The following is a 6,171-nucleotide window of genomic DNA, read 5'->3' on the forward strand; positions in this document are numbered from 1 at the left end:
TTGACTTTTCAGGCCAACTGTAAGAAGACTAGACACGGAGGTAAGTGGATCCATATGCAGGACTTGTTACATAGATAGAGTAGTAGCAAGTGAACACACGTAAAGCTCTTCTTGATGATGGGTGAACAAAGAAACACAACACAGGAAAAACCCGGATGCGGTTTATTGACACTTGCAATTGGAACAAGACTCTGTAGTGAAGGATTGCATGGAAGTTTCTTCGATACAAGTAAAAGTACAGGTGTTCCTCCTCTGAAGAAGCTCAACGGCGAGCGGTCCCATGAACAGGGCAGAGGATGATCCACCGAGGATCTTAATTTTAGTCTCACCTGACCACAAAATCACCGCGCAGAAAGTTCCAAGCTCTTTTATTTGACTTACTGTTGATCATTGAGATGTTTTTCTTTCTATTTCTAATTGACGCTAAAAACATCTAAATGCTCTATTCTGAAATCATAGCTACTTAGATGTAATGATCCAAAAAGAAAGGAAGAAAGGCTAAAGGAAGGCAGGCACATGACAGGAAAGCGTTTGTGATGAGTGAGACTGCACAGTTAATTAGACCTTAAGGTGAAATTTAGGTGAGATGCCATTGACCTAAAAAAGAACTGAAGCATTCAGGACAGACAGCACTGACAGTGGGGAGGAACGCGATGCTCGCTAGGTGAGAAGATGTCTGTCTGGCTGCCCGACCCCAGCTGACCTGACACAAGCCTACACTCAGTTTTTCCCGTGTCTCTGCACAATATGTGCACTCCTTGCCCAGATACTCCACCCCCCTTGTCCTACACCTAAGGCCAAACAAAGCCAATTCAGTGATGCCACCTGCTGAGTTTAAATTACAAACCCAATGCTAATGATAGACTCCCCTTTGGCTCGAGCTGGGAACCCTATCAGTCCAGAAGTCACTGCTGGTACCTAGCTGGCAATCTGCAGTCATTGTGGTGTGTCAGAGTTCTGATTTAATCTTTGTCACCGTGTGCTTCTCAGATCCCACTGCTCTCAGCAACCTGAAGCAGCTTGTGTCATTTTCACTTCTTTCAGAAACGTTCCCCAATCCAACATTAGCTGCTCTGCTTTTTCTTAATATCATCCTGAAAAATAGCAAAATACAGCGTAGACAAGATTGCCTGCTGGGGCATGAAGGGCAAGACCTGAGACAGAGACCAGTATAAAGACTGGCCTGAGGAAATTTTATCCTATTTAGAAGTCTGACTGCACGTTCCAAAAAATTCACATCCTTTACCCCCCAGCATCCCCTAAATCAGGGTTTTCATTACATCATGACTCAACACTTTCATAAGAGGCAAAGAGTGCATCTCCACTTATACAAAATGAAAGGAATTATGCTGTTTTTTAAAAGTATAAGGTTCGCTACTATCTGTCACTAGCGCCATCTTAATTAACCCCATAATCAATTAATCTGCTCTGTCCTAATTAATGTTTTATAACCCTTTTAAGCACTTTAAACCTCATTTATATCCTCCATACGTTAAGTGTTCATGCTCAACAACAGATTCTTGGAGCCAGCTCAAGGGAGCATATCATCAGAGCCAACATTTTCTTTTAGCTAAATGTGTGATTGGAATGCTCAGATGGCTGCAGTCCCAATGTTGTTAATGTTGAACGAAAAATCTTTTTAGGGTTTCAGGCAGCACTGGCCCCACTCCACTCCCCCCACCCTGCCTAAGAAAACTGTCTGCGCTGGTTAGGTGGTAATGCTTATCTGGCTCTGCTCCACCGCCCTAGCATGGCGAGCACCTCTCCTTCTCCCAAACACTTGTGAAAAGGACTTGTCTGCCTAATCTTGTTTTAAGGTTGGTAACTCCAGGCATGTAGCAATGGTCGTTCTAGAATGAAACGCAAAGGCACCCAGTAAACAACCTGTGGTGGCAGCTGCAACGGCATGGACCCACTAAGAAGAGACACATGGAATAAACTCTATAGTGAGTGTGTCAAGTTGGGTTTTCAGTCCAGCGATCAAGGGTCATAATCTTGCGTACGCTTGCTTGTACAAATGGTATAGAGAAAATCACAGAAAAAGAAGTCTCCTTTTCCTCAAAAAAAAGGAAAAAATTCTGGCTGGATAATAAAACAGATAAAAATAATGTAACTGTGACTGAACTAATTAATGTAGTGTCGGCAGCACACTGCTGGTGTCATGTCATGTCTCTGAATTTCAATCTGAATGTCTGACTCGTCTCATTCTACTGCTGCATTCCAGATCAAGGTTTCTAAAGCTCTTACAACTAAATTCTAATTTATGAAAATTTCGACTATCCTTCACAGATTAAGGTAAACTAAATTCTTCAGGGAAACACAGCTGTATGCTAAGTTCACGCAGTTTCAGTTCAAGAGGTCTAATAATCAGTGAAGAGCATCCTTGTCTAATGCAAGTGAAGTTTTGCACATCACAGTATTACTTACATGTACATACTTTGCTCAATTCAATATTATGCAATATTATAGTATCTTCACTAGCCACTTTTGAAAACTCCAAAGACATGCAATATCTGCCTTGTTAATATTTTGGGGTTACTGAAAGGTTAACAATTAAATATAAAATATTTCCACCTTCTACTAGCTTCCTGTGGATTATGCAGTGATTTGGTGACATTTCTACAGAGACAGCATTCTGGAGCAGTAATGTCATTTCAGAATGAAGTAATCAGGAGGGTGGAGTTGCAATCATCACACATTGTGTCACAAGTCCACCCAGTTGAGTTTTCAATCAGGATAGAAAGAGATTATACAAATTTTGGGATTTAGGACTGTCCTTTGCCTAAATATGGTAAAAAAAATTACATTCAGCCATCATAGAATGAAAACAGTTGCAACAAGTTATAAAACTGAACATACCCATTTTCGTCCAAGGGGCTTATGATTCAAGATGACATTTTTAGCCAGTTACAAGGTTGTTTGACTTCCACAGCAGGCATTTTGTTTACTGCCTACTATGTCTTTCACTCCGCAAAGCACAAAAAGTTGCAAAATTGCAAAGCTCTGTCAGTAGCAAAACCAGCTACTGCATATAGCTCCTACTTCCTGTTTGACTCTTCCAATGACACTGACAATGTCAATCAGTCACAACCCTCATTACTATAGTAACTGTCATGCCCCCAGACGATGAAACACAGAAGATCCGCCCACCTCACCTGCACATAATCAAGAAGGAGGAATAAAAGACGCCCAACAACTGCAGAAAAATCATGGAATCTCTTAGAGAAAACATTCCTCCCTTGCAATCTTTTCACTTCCCAAAACCTCTGAGAATACCGCGTGCCCGACCTTGGCCAAGTCCCTCGACTCCGATTCGGATAGCGATTTAAATCTGACACCTGCTCTTCCGCCGACGCTGCACTCGACCTTTGCTTTGGACCTCGACCACAGTTTGGCTTGCCCCTTGATGAAAGTCCAGACCTCGACTCTGCTGACGACCACGGACCTCACTCATCCCCCCTCCCCCACACGGATTCCCGGTCTCCACTCCAGCAGTGCGGCACAATTGCTCCCTACCTCAGCCCTGCTCCTTCCTGCATCAGTTTCCTGGTTGCGGCATCCAATAAAACTAAGATCTTGCTTCCACCCACATCTGTCTTGGGATTCTTCGTGACAATAACAGCTGAAATAGCAGATATACTCCAAAGCAACTTACAGTGTTAAGTTTCTTTCAATTGTTTACTGGTTCACTGGGCCTCTAAAAAAAGGTATAATGTCCACATGCTATGCAGAGTGAAAGACATCAGCAATGATCTTGTAAACTTTATTTCTGTATATCACAAACATCTGTGAGCAAAATTATCACAGTGCTTCTGTCCAGGTTGTACCCTGCCTCACTCTGTCTAGGACTGCACTGGACATGTGAATAATAGAAAATGGAGAAATTAATAAAAATATAACAAAGGGCAAGTTATTCATAATAATTTTGTTACAAAGATTCTGAAATGGGGGGTGTGGTGGCACAGTGGGTTGGACTGGGTCTTGCTTTCTAGTGGGTCTGGGGTTCGAGTCCCGCTTGGGGTGCCTTGCGATGGACTGGTGTCCCGTCCTGGATGTGTCCCCTCCCCCTCCAGCCTTATGCCCTGAGTTGCCGGGTTAGGCTCTGGTTCCCCGCGACCCCGTATGGGACAAGCGGTTCAGAAAATGTCTGTGTGTTTGTGTATTCTGAAATATCATGCCTGCTGCCACACCCCAAACATAAGCAGCTGGTAACGATCAGCAGGGCAGAATATAAAGGTGGTCACACAACTGCTCCCAAGTTGCAGAATCTCAACGAGACAACCGTCCCCTTTCTATTCTCAACCTATTACCGCGCCTTCGCCAACCTTCGCCTTGCGTTCCCTCATCGTTACCCCAGCCCGACTCCTTGTTCCCTTAGTCCTGTTCCCTCTCGGCTTTGACCATTCCTCCCCACTTTGACTTCGTCCTCAATCTTGATTGTTGTGTTGCCCTTCGGATTTATAATAACAAGATCCGGCTTTTGGGTCCTACCTCTGGTGTCCTGCCCATGTGGGTAACATGGTGTTATCATTGTCATGTGCGAAAATACTTTTATTTTGGTATTTTAATTAATTTAAGGTGTCATATTTTACATCCAGGATCTGATTTTATTTCCAGAAGAAATCATAATTTCACTCCCTCACTACACGAATTGACCGAATGGTAATTTTGTGGAACTCCTATAAAAGACGCTCGGGGATATAAAACCTCTCCATGAGATTGTCAATTCCATCTGGATTGTCTCAAATATTGTATTTTCTGTCTTGAATAGTCTCAAAGGTCCCTGTTGCACAAAGCCTTGTTCCCAAGGGCTGTGTGTCAGATCCAGTATCACAGAAACAGATGTTGTATTATACAGTAGACCCTTCTTTACTGGGGCTTGAGAGGTGGGCGGCGGTTCCACTCTGTTTTTCAAAATATGCTGCATTTGGTGAATCTGTAGTATTGAAACTTGTCTTACAGACTTAATAACTGGAACTTGAAAGACACCAAGTAAAGTCTTCGATAAATATTTCGGTATTTTTTACAAAACTGAAAAGAACTGCTTACAATAAATATTTGCTAAAAATACATAGGCATGAACCTTATAACTACTGGTTATAAGTAATGTTCTCACACATACAGTACAATATACATGCATTGCAACTCCTCAGTATAGCTACTACTCATAATTACACACGATATAACTACATTATATCTATGTTTCATTTTAACACTCACCTGTGCATAAGAACAGTACTTCCAACTATCTGCATTAGTTGACCTGTGTTTGAAAAGAATTTACTTTTTTCCCTAATTTGGTAGTTTTAAGCCTGACATGGATGCTGTTCATGCAAAATTGTAAGTTGTTTTGTTAAATGTTCCAGTGCTGTATAGAGAATATGTGGAGAACTTTGCCCTAGAGGGTTAGTATATGTATTTAACTTAAAATATAAAGTGTTGTGCTTTTTGCTCTCGTGTTTCCATTTTAATACAAATAATTTAATGCGAGAACCTATGACGCTGTACTTTAACTTCGTTAGTTCTTACACATACAGTACAATATACATGCATTGCAACTCCTCATTATAGTTTATAGTGTATAGTATACTGTAGGTAACTGAAAAGGGTCTGTCTTTAGAACCCATTGGAACCTCACACACATCAACCGAAACCGCTTATTCCGAATGGGGTTGCGGCGAGCCGGAGCCTTACCCGGCAACACAGGGCACAGGGCTGGAGGGGGCACACCCAGGACGGGACATCAGTCCGTCACAAGGCACCCCAAGCAGGACTCGAACCCCAGACCCACCAGAGGGCAGGCACAGGCCAAACCCGCTGCACCACCGTGCCCCCACGCCCCTGCCCATTGGAACCTCTTCCATGAAACTGAACTTCACTAAGGCTACTAGCACAATCTGAATGGAGAAAAATGCATGTCCCTGCAAACATTTAAGAGAAAAGGCTGCTCTAGAGGAAGAACAAGAGTGGAACCGTACTGCTTACCGAGGATCTTACAGAGCCCAGGCCTGAAGGATGATCTCTATAGAGCTTTTCCGTCTGTCACTGTGCAAACTAGCAGTATCGTGCACCCGTTGGTGCCTGCCAGCTCCCTTCAGAACGAGTGCACTTCGCCAACACCACCGTATCCTCCCTGCCTCCCACACCCCCCATGCTCCCTGCCCCCTTGCA

The sequence above is a fragment of the Scleropages formosus genome, chromosome 9, assembly GCF_900964775.1.
Source record: "Scleropages formosus chromosome 9, fSclFor1.1, whole genome shotgun sequence".
NCBI lineage: Eukaryota > Metazoa > Chordata > Actinopteri > Osteoglossiformes > Osteoglossidae > Scleropages > Scleropages formosus.